The 20,220-nt window shown below is 37.8% G+C and overlaps 1 protein-coding gene across 3 annotated transcripts in view; it reads left to right on the top strand.

The window, feature by feature from the left end:
- Nucleotides 1-1,883: 1,883 nt before the first annotated feature.
- The window catches only part of LOC139973221 (talin-1-like), a 58,337-nt gene continuing 40,000 nt past the window's right edge, over nt 1,884-20,220 (top strand). The window contains exon 1 of one of the 3 annotated variants that reach the window (XM_071979750.1): nt 1,884-2,235. The gene's annotated coding sequence lies outside the window, so the exon portion shown is untranslated. Of the gene's footprint in view, nt 2,236-7,682; nt 7,845-20,028; nt 20,052-20,220 lie in introns of those variants that run through there. The other 2 variants (XM_071979752.1, XM_071979754.1) reach the window with 2 other exon arrangements.

Genomic DNA, 20,220 nt, shown 5'->3' with positions numbered 1-20,220 from the left:
AATATGTAGGGGTAATAACACGGCAAATGATTGTATGTTATTGGCATGCGATGTAATAACCGATGCATGCCTATATGATATGCACATTAAAACGTTGAACGAGCGCGGAGCGCGCATGTAATTGTGGTTATATTTTTCGGGCAAGTCGTTACAGCCCCCCCCCCCCCCCCAATCAAATTGGTCTCCTACGCCGATGCCTGCGATTCAGAAGTCGTTGACACAAGCGTGCTTCTGTGTGTGCGTGTATGCGACATCCCTAGTAAAGGCGATACCTCAAATAGTCTTATTTTCTTATGAATGGTTTATTCTTTTTTTGTATTTTGTTGTAAAGCGCAACCGAAAACTTTGTTGGGGCTGCGCTAAATGAAATTCAATAATTAATAATAATAATAATAATAATAATAAATAGTAAAGCTTGCTTCATAGTTTGTATGTAGATCCAAGCTGGTGAGTACAAGAACACGATCAAGATCATTTGAGGTCAACAAAGGTCATAATCTGAAACCATTGTAAGCAGACTCGGTAACTCAAAAATAGTTCAACTAGGTTGAATTTCACACTTGGTATGTTGATTGTTCTCGGTCCCTTGATGAATAAGAAAAAAACCGCTTTGGAATTGATGGAGGTGAAAGATCATTTGAGGCCAACATAGGTCAATAGATCAATATAGAGCAATATAGAGCAAAATCTGACAACCTTGTGAAGTACGGCTGTTACTCCAAGGTTAAGCTGGGATGGACACCACACCCTCGCAAGTAGATCATCAGTGGTTGAGAGAAAAGAGTTCAACGGTCATTTCAGGTCCACATAAAAAGGACGATAACTTCAAAAATATAACCTGGATGAATGTCATAAGTTACATGTTGTTACTACATCAACAGCATTGTTTATGTGAAGATTGGATGACATTCGAGGTCAATCAAACTCCGAAATCTGAAACCTTATGAAGACAATACTGATATATCAGTAAAGCATAAATGTACTATACGTACTTGGTTTGCATATTCACCTTGGTGATTGCACGAAACCTGATGTTCTATGTGGAGATCAAAGTTCACATGAGGTCAAACAGGGTCAAAGTCTGATAAATTTTCACAAAACATTAGTTAACATTAAAGCTTGGATGATGGACCTCATACGTTAATTGGAATGTGTCTAATGTTCCAAATGGTCTTTGAGGTCAACATGGCTAATTTCTTTAAACCAGTACGATTTCACCGAAAGTGAAGTTTTGATGAAATTCACTGCTTGACATGAACGTCAACATTGGTGCTGCAATACCCTTGCCGTTAAATATCGTCATATTGACAAATATGTCAAATGCTCAATAAGTGTGCATTTTCGATTGTATACACTGCCAATAGGGCCTAGTTGATCACAGAGATATATAGCAAAGAACCAACCCAGGCCCGTAGCGATGTCGGATGACGGGGGGGGGGGGGGGGGGCTGGCATGCAGTTCCCACGCGCAGACTATTGTGCCCCTCCCCTATCTGTACTTTGTCAGTCACCATAGTGTGTACAGTAGCTTCAAGCTCCGGATGTAACATGTGATGCCCCTCCACCTTGCAATCTCAGATTACGGCCTTCTCAAAACTTATATGGACGAGCAGATCCTTTACTGCCCTTAAAATTAGCTTGCTTCTAAAGAGCAACTTGCTCGGGCTAATTAGAGAATGTTATCTCCCGCTTTTTTTTAATTATTTTGTTTTAATTCCTTTGGGGTTTTTCAATGTATCCACAACGAATCTTTCATTTGGTTAAAATGACGTTGGCATCCGAGGTAACAAAATATATAATGAAGTTAGCTAGTAGTTTCCTGCAAAATAACGTCAATGCCGTGTAAATCTAGCTTTGTGATATAGATTCAGTATACACTCTGTGAGCCTATATACAGATGCCCATGTCTGACGTTCAAAGTACAAACAATCGTTTACAGTTGAGAACTAAAGTCAATTTGCTAGCTGATAATTCAAATAAATCGACGATAGTAACTGCTGAAGTGGGTTTTATTGATATGATAGTGGACTTCGGCATTGAACATTGACCAGCTTCATAAGTAGTGATCCATCCGTGCTTCTGTGTTTCGTTTTACTCTTGTCATCTGATCATTACTTCGTAAACGTACCTATACATGCAGTCACTTCCAAATAGAGGTTTTTCAACTGTGTCGGAAATTGGACTAATTTCGAGATCCTCGCCTGGAATATCAACCATGTAACATTGTTGTTTCGAGGTAAGCTGTCCTTCCAGTATAACATATGCAGTCCGAGTAGGCATACGTTGCACTATTTGGATGTAATGTAACATTTTTTTTATCGTCAATTGTTTTGCTGTGTTACTGTGTAAATATGCCGCCATATTGTACTGTTAAGATATAATGCCACGTTCGGTTATTAAATTGATGATATTCAGATTATGTAAAATCAAAACGAACACTTAAGTTTTGAATCATTTTTGTTTTCAATATTTGCACACTTGATTGAACCGTGTCACTATGGTTACGACTCTCTTTAATTTGGTTGAGTACTTCAGAGTGGCTTAATAGTGTTTCACGAAATTGAATCAGAGCGGACTAATACTTAATAACCACGTTCCGAATTAATAACCGTTTTGAAGAGAAATAATCGCCAAAATTACACGGAAATATGATGTCACTGTCTATAAACAGATACCTTTAGTCCATATGCTATAGGGAGTTGTTAGGGTAACAACTCCCTGATTGCTACACTCGACCATGCATAACTAGGGAGTGACGGATGGGAACTCCCCCAATCGCTCGCCTGATACGTATATCCATGTAGACGATGTGTTATAATGACACAAATTGCAACTGCTGTTGAAATGTTTCTATGGGATGTCAAAATGTTTGAAGTTTACTTAAAATCAAAAAGAACAGTAAAGTTTGAGTGTGTCGCTTTTCCATGCACTTGATGTGCGGAGGTTAGATTTGCTACTTGCAAGTCCTTCTATCTTTGTGTTACATACTTCAGAGCAGGAGCGGGGATAGGGGTATTGGTCAATGGGGCGAGAATGGTCTGTAGGGGCGCTTCCGACACTATCTCAGCGGAGCGCCACCAGGTTGGCGCGGAGCGGACCGGAATTTTTGAGAAAAGATACTCCCTATAGATCGCCGGATATGACCCTTTCCGGACCTTGCTAATTTGCAGATAAACGTAGTATAAATACTGTGTCATCGCCCAAAAAAATGTGACAAATGTCAATAGGTACATGAGAGCGCAATAACAAAGTCAATAATCGCGATTAAGTAAAAAGTGGTAAAAAGCTGGAAAGGGCGCCAGCAGTCCATTTGAGTCCGTCAGGGGGTCATCCGCCCCCCCCCCCCCTGACTGTATGGACGCTCCGCCACTGCTTCAGAGTGGTTTGAAAGTGATGGAATTGATAATTAGTGACTAAGGATTAACAACTTTCCAAATTATGAACCGGAATGGATGGAAGTGTCTGTTAATGAGTGTTAATTGTACAATGTATAACGGAAAAGATGATGTCACCGCTTATAACGTTCTCACCAAACCGATACACGGGTGCTCTGCTAAACGTTTTTTGAGATAGGCATTGTATTTACACTAGCCTTACATCTAGTATAGGCTATATTAAATTACTCGCACAAAGGAATTGTACACACCTGAATAAACAATCGAAATTTATGTAGTTCCGCCTTTTATGAAACACTATATATGACCTTGTCATTCTATATACTTTTGTATTCAGATACTAAAGTGACACCATCATTATAACATAACATAACACCCTATATGAACGTACTCTTATATAGTGCATGTTAAATTGAGTGTGGAGAATTACATTTAGCATAATTACAACACACGCCTTATGAACAAAACCTCTTTCTTTTAAGTATACGGTCACTCAAGATTGAATCTACATGGCCAGAAACAGACAGAGAATATTTCCCCGATCACTCTTAAAAGCATTGAAGACTCGCCCCAAACAGCGTGCCGCCCTCTGAAAAAAAGTTAACTTTCCGTTGCTTGCAAGTGAAGTTTTTTCTCTTGTCGCTACAAAATGCAGACAGTAATGAAACGTGATACCTTGTTATCTTTCACCTGGACCTGAGATGTCCATCGCTGCTATGTTCACTGTGTTGTGGGTATTGACCGTAGCTGCATGTATTGACTGTACACTAGTGTCTAATTACCGAAGGTAGCAAGCTGTGTGTGTATTTTCTGGGATCGATGGTGGTGAATAAAACTTCTGTTACACCTCATTCGAAACTAGGTCAGATTACCGACTTCAGACGTTTCTTTGTGCACGAGTCTTAACTCTCTTTAAAAACGGTTCCCGTACTTACTAATGGTGCAATTACATGATAACATGTTCTTAGAGTATAGATAGCCTACATGGACGACACACCGGATACCACAGGTGCACGTTCTTTGATACAGCCCCCTCCCCACCCCTCCCCCTCCGCTCTCCCGTGTCGCTTTTCATAAAAAAGAGTGTTAATTGAAAGTTTGCCATGCATTTTTCGTACAAATGTCCAAAAACTCTGACGTCGCAAAGTACTACTGAAGACTTTGGGTGAAGGATTATTATCATACTACAAGTTAGGGCCAATCCTGATGCCTTTTATCTTGTTGTTTTGTTAAAATGGGGTTTTAATAATCTCATATAACCTTAGCTGACCGTTCCGATTCGCGATTTGATACCTCCAAACCAACGGAAGGTGATGTAGCTTTCTCCATGTCCTTAACATACTGATCACGATGATGGGCATAATTCAGGCAGGAAGTATTTGGCATAACACCCCACAGTGAGGACGGAAACTGATCATTTGTAATTTGACAATTTGTACCAGTGTATGGGTAGGTCATTGTTTCAACTCGGTACAAAATGCTGGGATCCTTTCCGAAGAAGTATTCATAAGCATTCATTAGTAGATCAAGTCATTCTTCGCAAAACTTTCAAGATTTTCATGGAAGGGAAGTGTTTTCGTAACATATATATATAAACCAAAACAAGCAAGAAAATGTGTCATCGAAAGTAGAAACCAAACTGTGGCCATGGTGAATGGTTCGTCATCATTCTTGTGACGATTACAAGGCAAAGAGGAAAAGCAGAGAGGAATTAGACGACCTTGTCAAAAACATCTCAAATGTTTTTTTGTTTAAAGTAAATGAACTGTTGTGTTTCTTCTTCTTGTTTCCCTAACTTACAGGATCGAATAATAATTATACAAAGCTACGAATAAGCTCCTTACCATGAACCAATCACACAGCTCATACACTGTATACACAAATATGGACGGTCGACCCAACATGTAAGCACAACCTCATAGCCCTATTTGCGCCACGGTCAGTTGAGGTCCCTCCCACTCCCAAATGGTAAAACCTCCCACTGTGAGCCTCGTCCGTTATCACATTATACACAGTATACGTTGTCATACAGTTTGTGATAGGCATATAATTGGTATATACCTTGACCACCTTGTAACTGACCTTAAGTAAACTTGACCCGACGTATTTGACTACGTGAACTGTAATTAACTTGTAATTATCGTTCTTGATGACGTAGAACCGTTTAAAGGTACGAACACAGTGATAAGATGGCAGTATTCGAGTAAACGGAAATAGGTATAGGATACTGTGTTAAAATTAAAATTAAAATAGTAAATAAAGTGACTTTCTTTAAATGGATACGACGGCAGCGGAAGTTGTTTGTTTAACAGAAATGCTGGATATGTTCTTCTTCTTTAGACCAAAATCACATAACTAATAGCATTTTGTGTGGAGAAAATACTAATTTTGGATAATATTTTGTGGCAAATAGCAGAGGGAATGACGTCACCACGGCGATTTAGCTGAAAATGAATTTTGTTTTTCTTTATGTTATTCAAACCTTAAATTATCCACATAGGAAAATGATATTGTTGCAACACAGTTGTATTTTGATTGAATTATAAATACATTGACAGCTATGTAAAGCAAGCATTCCAATCGTGACACATTTCATGGATCTGCCACGATGAGGTCATGCATAATTACCACCTAAATCTTATGATCTACTAACTTGTTAATACTATAGGTAAGATTTGACCAACCAAATCTTCAGTTAGGAACAATATATTGAGATGGACCATCCCTTTAATGCTTATCTGCGTATGCAGACGGTTGCGATACTGTTACAGTTACATTAATTTTGTCTCGTTGGTTATTCAGTTTATCTAAACATTGCACAAGATCAGCTTCTCGTGTGTAAACGAAACCTTTAAGTTTCGTCATGCATGTTTCCTGAGACGCAAAAACATGATAATATTACGGGATTTCCTGATTTTGTTATCCTGGTTCAAGTTGCACCTTACGTCATGCTATACAAGCCGAGTATTCAATTAAAAATCTTGGCAGAATGTGAGGCGATGTGATTATAGAATATCAGCCTGTTTGTTACACGTGGAGCTTCTTTAATGAACAGTTCTTAAAAGAGTTTAAAGAGCTGTTTCCGATGCATGAAATCCATCCTCAACTTCCCCTTGACTATGTTGAATCTACGACCAAGGTTTTATAAGGAATATACGTACGAGGTATACATAGAGAGAGGTTACCAAGAAAAGACACTAAAGTCGGTAATGTTTGTCTGTGGATATCGAATGCAGGTATAACCAGCCAGTATTAAAGGTTACCTCTAAAGGATACTCCTATATGCAATGTAATGAAAAAATAGTCGGCCCTAACCCATGAAAACGAAGAAGAAATTTCTTAAAATCATAATCATTCTCAGACGTCACTATCACAGTCGAAGTAGTTTTCCTACTTTTTCTTCCTGATTGGAACAAACTTTCGGATGACCTGAAATCGGTTTATACCTAAATCAAAGGTCAAAGATTGTTGCATTCATACCGAATGTGGTATGTGAAATATTTTATGCAGTTTTGTATTACAAAGTATGCAAAAGTCGAAAATTAAAAATATCATTGAATATTTGAGATAATAAAAATCATCCATTGGATCTCTCGTTGTTTGTAACATTTGCTGAGCATGTGCATAGTTCCATATCACAATAATTAAGACGGTATATTGCAATATAACGGCATAGTTATAGGGATATTGTAAATCTGAAAGAAATAACAATTGTAATTAATCCCTTGCGTGCAGAGATGCAAGAACGTTTTACGATATAAAATCTTGATAAACGACTGAACTTGATAGTTCTCCTCTTAGCCTATGATATTAAATCACGGAGATACACGGCCTGTATGATCATATCTGTTACACGATGTAATATCATGGAGAAAGAACGCTCGGAGAGAGAATGAGACATTTCCTGCCAATTTATCAGTCTAATCAGGACATACCAAGACAAATCTTATCTCCTCCTAGTTCCAGATCAATGTCGACATTTTTTGTAAACATTGGGTAACAACCTGGGTTTGGAGTCGCTTCATTTTATCTGTATATACAGTTGGCAATAAATATCAAGATTGGGCGAGTACTTCTATTCGTTCAATTTTGTGTGTAGTAAAGTCCATATTTACATATGAAGGTGGTTGTATCACAAAGTGCATGGTTGTGTGCCTCAAATAGACAGCAGTTATGTATATAGGCCTACATAATATAACTGTATGGTATGTGTGTTATATATAGTATAACAGACCAGCATATTTGATCAACAGACTGGAATTCTCTTACTCTGTGTTCCTTGTTCGGTGTATTGTATTACCTAGTATAAAAAACACCATCTTTAGCCTACTTGTAGATTATAGCTTACATTACACTCTAATACGTCCTAACGGAAAAGTCACTCAACAAATAACAGAACGAGAACAACTCAGTCAAGATATTTTATTTAGCGGATTAATTCGACTGGAAAGTAAGTCATTTTTAGTATATTTTTATCTCTGTGAATATTGAGATGAATTTACATGTTTCGTTTCCTGTACATCGATTGTAGGCCTATATATTGATATAAGTAATACGTAGGCTATAGTCATTTGTATATGGCAAGGTCTAACACATGACCTGTGTCAAAGATGAGTGCGCAATTAGAACAAAAGGAGGTTTGAACCAACGGCCATTTCTTACAGCACTTTTTGGGTGGCGGGGAGGGGGTGGGGTGATTGTATTTCTGCAACTGTATAAAAGAAACTCTCAATTCGTTCGGAAATAGGTCGTAATTATTTCAAGTCAAAATTTGGAAATTGTTTCACATTTTACATCATTATGTCGAGTTAATTATTACTTGGTCGAGGATACAGAGAACTCCCTTTTGGGTCATGAAAACACCCCTCTCCCTTGCTATATGATATATGGGTCTTCTTATCCAAGACAAGCCTGGAGATGGGTATAGGGGAAGGTAGGGATTATCAGATATAGGCCTGTAATAGTAGCATGCGTGCTCAGTTTATAAAATGCGTCGCTCACTTATACTTTGATCGTAAAACAAAACATAGCTAGCCTAACACTTAACGACAATTTTACATTTAAAGCGCACTTCCAATAATAAAGTTAACGTTAATCTAATAAGATATCATAATGTAATATTCACTTTAAGCTTATTAAATGATGTTTCTTGTTAACTCTCAAAGCTCCTTTAATTTTAGATTGAAATAGTTGCTGGTATATGACGGTATCGTATATTCATGCACGACGGGTGATATATTGGAATTTGTCTCGATGTAGTAATTCTCTCTCTATACATGTATAAACTTATTAGTATTCGTGTGTGCAGTAAAGCTGTGTTGTCGAACGTACACAAGGTCACGGGGATCCAATTAAGGGAAACAAACTTGATGAGCCTTTACACTTGCAAGTTAATTAACACACGTACATAAATAAATATATATATAATATATATATATATATATATATATATATATATATATATATATACAGAAGTCCTAATGATAAATATTTGCGGTTATCTGATAATGTAAACATATAAGGAGCAATTGAATATACAATCAAATTACATTGCCCGCTGATCTCATTATTTAAATTGTCTTAATTTAATTTTTGGTGTGAATAACAATTTAGAACTTGTCAAACTTGAAATGAAGCTGGATTGAGATAGTCCAATAACTTGAACGTTTAGCCTGAAATGTATTGCAGGTTAAATCAAGTGAGAATTTTGTGTGAAGGTAATTCACATGAACCTGGTCTATAACCAATAGCCAAAGAGAGACCAAATACAAACCCGAATCACATGACACAGTTGTGTATAAAAGGACGATTTTAGAAATTTATCAGCACATTAATATGTTTAATAATGTATCAGCAAGTTCAATATAAAAGGACATTTCTTTCTGAAATATAGCTATACTTTTTTTTCATTTAAATTTGCATATTCGACATTCAAAAAGCAGCGCTTGATACATAGAATACATTAATAGATTTAGAAATCAGAACAAACTAGTTCCATAAGATGATTTGTCTAGCCTACCATTCATACCGAATAAGCCTATACCGAACTGATGGTATACATTATATAATTAAAGTATTTTTTTCAGGCAGCACTTGGTATACTTTATTCCACACAACGTGAGGTAGTCACGTCACTATACAAAATATTTAAATTAAGCTTCTACAAAGTCCTACGACTTGCCAAAATGCTGTACCAATATGACTCCTTTAAGTTCTTTCGTCGACCTCTTGCTTGTCGTGAATCACCTAAATTTAATTCACTTTGGTGAGTCAATCCTCAAATCCAATATTAAATTTGCAAATAAAGATTTGTGTCTGCAGCAATTTCGTGATTTTTTCCCCCTAAGTTCGAAAGGGATCCATTAAATCTCACGACCAAGGTGTTTGAGAGTGTTCTCCTAGATCGTATTTCTGGATTCGACGGACAAGTGCAAAGTGTTTAATGTAATAAAGTGGGCTACTGGTATAAGCCGCACTGTAAGACATTTTTGTTTGACGAGGCTCATGTCGTTCCTTCAATCTCCTTCTAAAACGAGATGACACGACCGATGTCACATATCCGTCTGCTCTACGGTGAAAGCCAAACAAAAAGAAGAACTTATCAATTGTTCGCACATTAAATGGAAAAAAAACCAACAGATCCAGAAGCTTTCCCCCATTCGAGCTAACCTTTCCACATTTGGGGAGACTTAACAGTTTGACGAAGTTTGGACAGGTGAAATTACTTCTAGTTTTCGTTTTCACAATTCGAGATCATGGGAATGTATAACAGGCTTCGACAGGTGAAAACAAAGAGAGGTTGAAGGGGGGGGGGGGTGGCTTTGTTCTGCAATTCCGTGTATAGCGTACATGTTATTCACAGTGACAGAAAAAAAAATCCTCTAAAATAACTTCCAGTGAATCATCTGGAATAGTCGGTAACATAGATTAACTTATAATAAACGAGGGATGTTTTTGTTTGTTATTATAAATTGATAATTAACTAGGCTATGACCAGACTCTGAACCAAACTAGGTATACGTTTGGCGAAATGGGTGCAACGAACAAGTGATGCGGGACACACATTAATGCTGTGAGTTGCATTTATAGCTGTGATATTTGGTATATGTTACACCGTAATCAGAAAGCAATGTTTGGAAATTAAACCCTCCATCCCCACCCCATCCCCAACCCCTCTCTTCGCCTCCTCCACATTCTGTCCACTGTATTCTGTTCTCCACATCTCAATACAGCGAACGTACATCACTGTAACACCACCCTTTTAATCCATTACCCCGAGTGCAATGCCGCTTGTATTACTCCGTACTATATATCGCTGCTGCGGTATACAAATGCAATCATTCTTATGGGGTTGTTTGTACTGTAATGCGGTATAATGAACCAGATAGATCAAAATTCAATTTTCATGTGATATTGAAACGCATTAGACTTAAGAAACATGATTGTCGTTATATTCCTACCGGTGTATCCCGCAGACGTATTACATTAACAGCCAGTCACTCAATACACCGTTTGACGATAATGGAAAATACGTCATCATGTTGTGCAGCAAATCGAGGCCTTAATGAAACACAGACCTGGTTATGGTGACAAAAATCGATAGATACAAAACCAGAGAAGACAGTAAAGAATTTCTTTCCTGAATTATTCGCATTTATCACTGAGCAACAGTATCGGCTGATGTTTGGAATAGCATATGCATATGATGAAATATATAGGTTGTATAGATATACAAGGGAAATTTAATGAAATACATGGCTAGCAGTAGTCGAGTCTGCTATGCGAATTTCAAGTAACATATATGTTACTTTCTTTTTCTGTATAGTTGCCGCTGTTCTCTTAGTATTGTTCACTCCCTCTGCCACTACCCGCACCAGACGCTACGTACATTACATGTGGAACATACTTCCGGCGTGGACTTGTTTCATATTCACTTTCAATATTGAAGTAAAGTATATTATTGTACACACCGATACGTATTTGTAAAATTATACTCATGGACTGACCGTCTAGTCCTATTCAGGGATATCTATGGATTAACCCCGGACACACATCCATAGTATATAAATAGCATTTAAACCATGTTATGTATATTCTCGGTGTCTATGAATTTAATCTTCTCACCAGCCCACCTTCCGCTGGTTGAGACCGCATGTCTGAAGTGAAGGGCAGTCTGTATCAAGAAGAAGTAGAAAGGGGAATACAGAGAGAGGGCAATACTACCAATCCAGAACGCATTGCCAATACTGACAACTTCATAACACATTTTTGAACTATTGCAAATTCTGTACAAAAAAAGTGCAGTTTATATGCCTCCGAAGAATCTGTAGGGGTACGGATGCACCCCCCTCCTCTCCCCTCTCCCCTTTCCCCAACTTTACTGGATACACCGCACCGATGCAGGTCCCACTCGTAAGATCGGGCTGTGGCCATGGGATCATGCATAGTGCTATATGCACGATATCCATGTAAAGGAAAACTGTCTAGAAAATATATTACGTTATTGATTCAATCAGCAAGTATTCCTTCCAGCCCCAGCAACACCCCTCCCCACCCCCGCTCGCCCACCCTTTCTAAGAACATCACTTTTATCAACTTCATCAGCTTATTTTGGGATATAAAGAACGCGAACAGGATCGAAACTGAAGCTCATCTCGTCACATGAAGATATAACCTAATCTGCAAACTAGACGATTTAATGAGTGGATTCAAGTCAGAACGTCCCGTCCTTTACTTAGTTTAATTGGATATCCAGGAAGTACTTCTCGAGTTACTATAATCAGCTATGAATGACTGTGGTTTCCTGAGGTGTGGCATTAACATACTATTTTGGCACCTTATTATTCATTGCTATAACGAGGCATAATATCATGAAGAAATGTTCATAGTGAGAGTATTTGAACGTGCTGCAGTATTGCGCGTGAGCCAGTAGTTACGAACATTCCCTCGTCATTATTGCAACTTAGTTTGCAATGATGAAACCAATGCACTTTTTCCAGGCGTTGCTCATGGCACTTATATTCGTATTAATAAACATACGGAAATATTCACAGGCAATACGAACCTATACCGGTCTACAATATAAGTTGTTCAAAATATCACTTCACTCCCACGTTGTTAGTTTTATTCCCCATTCCAAGAAAAACACCCAATTTACGGATAATAATCACAATAACTGAAGTTCAGAAAAAAAAATCATATATTTTATAAAGAAAATCCACGTTGTACCGCATATCAACGTTATATATTTATGTACTGTAAACTAGGATATATTGTAGGATTCTGTCTGCCAGTGGGGGTGGGGGTGGGGGAGTGATGGGGTAAGTCCCCTCCTGACATTTTCCTGGGTGGCTTAAGACTCCGGCCCCTCGAAGTATATTTGACGTGTTTTCATCCCTACCCCGGTCCTTATTCATTTCTCATCTGTTACATGTTTTACATAGCCTATATAGAGGTCAACACTACTTATACCAAGGAACTGGCCTGCAATGAACTAAATTATGATTTGAAAACAAAGGAGCAGGTTTAACTTTGCGATTCAATTCTTTGCCGACAAAGCAGGGCATCCAATCTCCATTGTGTTAACTAATATTATAGGTAGCTTACTCATTGGTTTATTGATCAGATCGATCAGAAACCTATTGTTACCTTTGTATTGTTCTTGTTATGTTCATGACGTAATGATTGAATATTCATTGTATGGCCTAAATTTACATTTACGTGGAACCTCTTTTTTACAATTCATTTCGGGGGGTGCGGTGTGGGTGGGGGGAGGGTGAGGAGGACACAAAACATCGTGATGATGATACCGTTAAAGATAATGTATACGTTGCATGGACAGAGACGCAACATCTATACAGCTGGTTATTAAGTCGCTTCCTCCCGACAACCCCATGCAAATACCCGTCCCCTCCCACCAGTGGGATCCTATCGTGCCGGGTTTTTGTCGCCGCGAATATAGGATAACGAATAAATCGTTCAGTTTTGTCTTAATAAGATTCGAGTTGCCGAGTTAATCAGTATCTCTCTTCATCCCCTTGACAGCCATGCAGTCTCTTAACCTTTTTTTTTTTATTTTTCAAAATTTCAATTAAGTTATATATATATGAAGACAGCACATAATCTACTCCTAGACACGGTTGAATGGTAATTAGTAAAGGGTTCTATAGGCCTACTGATTTAATCATTGTTGAACAAAAAACAAGACAATATAAAGTGAAGTTAAACCACTGGACTTCATATCTCTTGACAAGCTTATGTATAGCCGCCATGTCATTTCAGTGTATATATGTTGTCAGTTTAAATGAAGTCTGCAAGTCAAAGGACGAAAAGCTCAATTATATTTCTGATTACTTCGGCTGTACCATCTATCGCTTTACAGCTTGACTCAGTCGTACTCGGTGAGTCCAATTATGTCAACCAAATAAAGCGAACTTCCAAGGCTTTGTACTTTCAGGAAATGACTACATCTGCCTCAAAGGGAAGCAACTGTCAAAGATCGTTGAGAGAAAATGGATTTGTAAAGCTTCAAAAATGAGGGTTTGATCTGTACACTTGTAATAAAGTGTATAGGATATACCGTACATATCCTATGCATGGAGCAAGTAGGGCCAACTATTATAGAGTATTGGACGTTATACAGTGTAAGAAGTAACGCATACATTGCATGCGTTAATAGTTCGTACTAAATAGATTCCTAAGAGACGTTGGGCATCACACAACACAAACATATTGTTTTAGTGCAATGATCCTCCGTGGACTATATATATATTGTTAATTGTATAACTGAAATCTGCATGGATAATCTTATAAATCGGTGGTTTCAATAATGTGACCTTCGATCCAAATCCAGCCCGAGAAAGTTTTCTACCCGGCCGGTCCATGCTATTGCACTGTATCTGGTATGCGGACACTTGTAATGAGGTGTATAGGATATATACCGTACATATCCTATGCAGGGAGCAAGTACTATTATAGAGTATTATGAGGTTATGCAGTGTAAGAAGTAACGCATACATTGCATGCGTTACTAGTTCATACTAAATATATTCCTAAGAGACGTTGGGCGTCACGCAACACAAACAATGATCCTCCGTGGACTATATATAGTGTTAATTGTATAGCTGAATGCTGTATGGACATTCTTATAAATCGATAGTTTTCAATAATGTGACCCTCGATCCAAATCCAGCCCGAGAAAGTTTAATAATAATAAATAATAAATGAACTTATAAAGCGCTAAAATCTACGAAGTATTCAATAGCGCTGTACAACCCTAATATCCGGACGGTCCATGCTATTGCACTGTATCTGGTATACGGGCCCTTCAAAAGATCATATATGCTTGAGCATCCTGTCCTATATAGTACTCAATCTACGAACAGCGATATGTTGATTCTACGGATGGGAGTACGGACTATCTTTCTCCAACTTTCTCGTATAAAAAAAAACATAAAAAAAACTATAAGGTTTATGTGGAAATCCATCTTATAATTTGCATATAAGTTTGCCAGGCCATGCATAATTTATGCATAATTAATAAGTATACAGACCCACGTGCGTACAACATGGTGTAGTTTATTCTGAATACTTTCGTTGAATCCAGCACTTAAAAGAATCTCAGCCTAGCCCGATAACTTTAATGCGAGGCGTTCCTGTTTTAAATTATCTTGGAAACTACGTCAAATATCATCCACGTAGCGCATATTAAACGTAAAGCTGTGTTTCTCTCTATTGAGTTGTGTGTAGCATCCAGAAAACTCTTTTACAATATGCGTGTGTTAGAAAAACAGCCTGGACCGATGTGTTACCTAAATACTTAAATACGGTATACCGTGTACCTAAATTGACCTTTAAAGCCGCAGATATTCTTATCAAAACATGAAACTTGGATTTTGACGTTTATATAACAAAATAATATCAACATTTGAAACACCTTCACGACTTTTGTTCGACTTTTGTTGAACTATTTAGAACAAGTGTTAGTGCATCAGTCCATCAGGGCACGCACAATTACACGTGAATGGATTCTTAACATATGCAATAAATAGATTTCGAAACAGACATTTGTCCCTTTTCATATCTTTCAAGAAATTAGATTATATATCTACTATAAACTGTAGGTGACCGTATGTAATGTTTCCTATTCAAGTTGTCACCTTTATGTATTCAGTATACACTGATAAGGTTAGAGAGTTGCTATAGCAACTGATTGAATAAGCTAGGCTGTAATTAGGTATATGACAGTCGCTGAAGTTCTCTTGAATACATACATACACTCCCGTATATAAACAACATATGCCTACCGAGATGAAGGAGTACAACAGCACGCTGCGTGCTTGCTGATTAAGAGTACAAACATAATCTCCGCTGATCTGAGTACAAGCATAGTTGGAGTACAATACTCTAAGCGCGAGTACAGTATCACGATATCTTGTATGCCTACTTTATATTATACTACACTACATAAATAAAGGGGCGGACTGGAATAAAAATTGTCACCGCGAATTCTCATCACGCCCACCCCCCCCCCTCCCCGTCCCTTCTCCTCCAATGTATCGAAAAGAGCCACCTCCAGTCGCCAAAAAAAAAATCGTTCAAGGAGAAAATATCGAACAACATTGAAAGTTATTGACAGAATAAAAACTTAAAGGTGTTGAGTCCAACATATGAACCAGGGAACTGTAGAATTGTGCCCACATCGTATGCATTTGAAAATAGGAATATGATTTAAATGAAGTAAAATTAACCGTAAAAAAAAAAAAAAAAAATTAGTTCATTGACCAGGTGACCTTTCAATTATGCTGTATAAATATTATGGTAGTAGCATATGAAGGGGCCCGAGGCCCCCGACATAGTTGGGGACACAGTGAAATTTCCCGGTTTTCCGGTGGGCCTGTGCGCCCCTATAGTTCCTCAATGCCACGAATATACAAGTGCATGGTAACGAGGCTGAATACAAGGACATGTTACTATATGCTGTAATATGAGTACTGAGTATATACGGACTCTCTTCACATTTAGTGTAGTACATGTATACACGTGTTTGAACTTACTTGAGTTGAAGAGCTTGACAGTGGTTTGATTAAGGTTGGGTCACCAATTTCCAACTTTATCAAATTGTGGATTATATATCACACATAATTATATAATACAGCAAATAATCAGATCCTCTTAATTAATTCGTGATTAATCATTAGTTCATACCATTCGCTTCACACAATTTCATCACTCTGACACATTTACACGTTTTAGTATATTAAAGGGATATACCGGTGCAGCAGATGTTACGTAACATGTAGAAGGATGTTCCACACTGCTGTAGTTGAAACATCCACTCATGCTCTTGTCGATATAACTCGAGATATTTTGGTTGGTTGAATGTACTAATCTATTTGTAAGGTACGTATCTATTTTTTACTAGTTAAACCCTACCTTAATCCATGCAGGAAGTAGATCGTCATATAATATCTATCCTGTATAGTTTACCTGTCTGTGAGATTACTTGCAATAACGACTTCAGCCCTGACTGCAAAACAGGTTAGACCAGAGAGTTGTTATGGATTGGAGATCTGTCTTTAAAATCCCTATGTATGTAATCACAACTCCCTGGTTAGACTTATGACTTTCCCTGTTATATGAAATTATGGTAGGTTTACACAATGGGGTGGTTTTCTATATAACATGCAAGAAACTTTATCAACTTCATTTTAATTAATGTTTTTTTCAGTTCAGTTCAGTTTATTTTGTTTTATTGTTTACATTAAACATAACAAATACAGTATGGTAAGAACGAGAAATGTAAAAGTGAAAGTAATTAAACATACAAGCCCCTTGAAAATTTGATCACTCTCGGAACAAGAAAATGAAAGTGAACAAAAACTGAGACAGTAAAACTAATTAACCCAAACCCTTCCCAACCCTCTCGTTTACCCCCCCCCCCCTCCCCCCTCCCACAAGGGAAAAAGTAAACTGGTATACACTTGATATATTAATGCAACAAGATTAATAACTGCCGTTTAGCATCTTTCCAAGCTTGAATTACTTTGAAAGTCGAGCGACAATAAATGTTGCAAACTAGTAGAACAAGCACGAACGGTCATTATAGGTAGTCAATATAGGCCCCAAATTATAGCAAGCTATAATTGCTAGAAGTCTTCAAAAGGTACTTTCTTGTAGGTCTTTACTCTCCAAATTTTCCTCAGATATTTTTTAAGAAACACACAAGATGACTGAATGTCCAAATGAGCAACATTTCATTGAAAGTTGTAATTTAAACAGTTTAAGAATTTTAACCAAAGGTGACCATATTTGAATATCTAGCATATTTGGGGCTAATACAGCATACCTTTAAATTTAGCTTGTGCGAATGCAGGGAACAACCATTTACCCGATTTAAGAGAGTTAAATCTCCATTGAATAAGATACAAAATATACAGTACAATGCTATCCCCTTTAAGTGTCATTAAGGAATTATGCATTAAACCCAGCTGTGATGTATTAAATCTCTCGCTGCAGGTTCAGTTTAAATACGCTCGTTTGAATCTGTCGAGTTTGCTTGACCTACATGTGCAATGAGAGGATTTTACAATTTTAATCTTGTCAGAATATTCAGCTAGTCTCTTCTGCTCGAATAATTGATGGACTAACTGAATTTGTAGGCCTACGTTAAAGAGCGAACACATTGCCGTGGACTAAATTGTCGGTTATAAACTATATACGTATACTCCTATACAGGATTTACTTAGAAATATTGAAAATACAAACTGCTAACTGTTACCGTGGTAACGGTACTAGCTAGGCGTAGTTTCCATATATTTTTTCTGTAATGGTTGCAAAAATAGGATAAAGAAAGTAAAAAGGAAATAATAATATCATGTGATTGGACGTGTTGAGTTTACTCTGTGGCATAGTATAACGTAAGCATGGTGACACTCAATATATGTAACGTATACAATAATCCCACATGTTCGTTGTCATGGAGAAGGCAGTGACGTGTACACGCCCCCCCCCCCCCCGCCTATTCTTTTCTCTCCATCAAAAGAAACCGAGTTTCCCCTGAAAATGTTGAGTGACCTTGCTTGACCCTCTCTACCGCTCCATTCTGAACGGAACAGAGACTTCGTGCCCGCTTAACCATGGAGGTACGTCCATGGCTTAGCAGAGTCTACTCAAACCCAATTCTAATTTACCTTAAACCAGAGGGTTGTCCAACAACAAGTAACATTACAAACAGACCCGACGAACGGTAGTTCCGTGGTTAACGCGAGGGCTCCGAGGTCATAATTGGGGGGGGGGGGGGGTGATATGTGGTGTAAAGGAATTATATATTCTCATTTTTCAAACAAACTTATGAAAAATGAAGATATTCAAGAAGGGTGCCTATAGGTCCCAACCTGGCTGTCGACGCCAATGAGTATACAAGTCACTTTCTAAAAAAAAAAAAAATTACTCAACTTAAATTAAACACATATATATTCATGGAACGCTCTGCCATGGCTAATTCAGCACGCTAAACCGCAATAAACAGCTGCTATATAGGCCTATATTATGACTGTATGCTATTCTAGTTTGGTTCCGTTAGGGGTGTAAGTATACATATACTTTACCGTTCACTAACTTAACAAACATGTTTGTTTACAGTAGGGGCTCTAACAGTCACCTTTGTTTGCCAAGGAAGATCGATCGATCGATCACACCTAAAGTATACCTTCGGATATATGTTCAATGACGTAATCACCCTGGCGTTTAACTATGTTTAACTTTGATGGTGTGCAGTATACGCACTCGTTGAAATCACTATCTCGAAAATGATTGATGTGAGAAATATTTGGGTATGCTTCGATCCGTCCGCACCCATGGTGTTGGGGCAGCTCAGGCTTGTACCCGCCAAAGCTGTTTGTAATCACTTTCAATTTCACTTGGCAAGTAACATATGAGGGGGGGGGGGGTGGTATTATCGTAAACAATATTTCTCACAAAGTAAGACAGAGTTGGTTTATAAGATAAATATAAATAATGTCCTCATTTCCGTTGTCTAGGCCTACGTCATTGACCAACCTAACACTCACTCCGTCACACATACCTGTCGATTTCAATGTGCAATGGTTGCTATGTGAAAAAGCACAACGTCCGCAGTACTTACCTCAATTCAGTCGATCGTGTGCGAAACTATAGGCGTGTACGATATTTGACCCTACAGGAAACCACACCCATGTAGGCCTACTGCAATTCCCTAGTTGATAAGCCTGTTTTTGTTTCATTTCCGTAGCTTTGCTTATGTTTATTTTGTGTTATTTTCTTTAATATATTTTATTTATCTATTAATTTTATTATATTTTAATTGCATAACATACTTTTTACGAATTCATCATGACAATCGGAAACCGAAATTTATTACTATAACTTGGGTCAAGAAATTTACGAATGTTTGACAATTTCTTTCCCGAAAACATCCGTTTTGGCGTGACTTTTGTTCACCCACGCCATGGTCTATCCATGGTACCGTAAGCCTATTGATATTGTTGCTACTAATGATAAACACCACATGACCCCGTGCAATATCGTTACAAAGTTGTAAGCTAAGGTCCGATCGGAATGTTCATGGCTAGGCCTACTAAATCATTTCACACTAATGGCACGTATCGGTCTCTTCAAGGTAGGAATCCATATCAATTAAGCCTATTATATTTGAAATCACTCGATCATGCCATTGTGTGAATTAATTGTACTATTCATAGAAAACAAACAATAACCCACGTTTACGACACTCATTCAATATCATGCACTTTATTAAGGTCTAACCATTGAACCATAGAGAACGGCTG

The sequence above is a fragment of the Apostichopus japonicus genome, chromosome 9 (genome assembly GCF_037975245.1).
Source record: "Apostichopus japonicus isolate 1M-3 chromosome 9, ASM3797524v1, whole genome shotgun sequence".
NCBI lineage: Eukaryota > Metazoa > Echinodermata > Holothuroidea > Aspidochirotida > Stichopodidae > Apostichopus > Apostichopus japonicus.
Note: the sequence above shows the minus strand (reverse complement) of the source record. Positions and strands in the feature narration are given on the sequence as shown.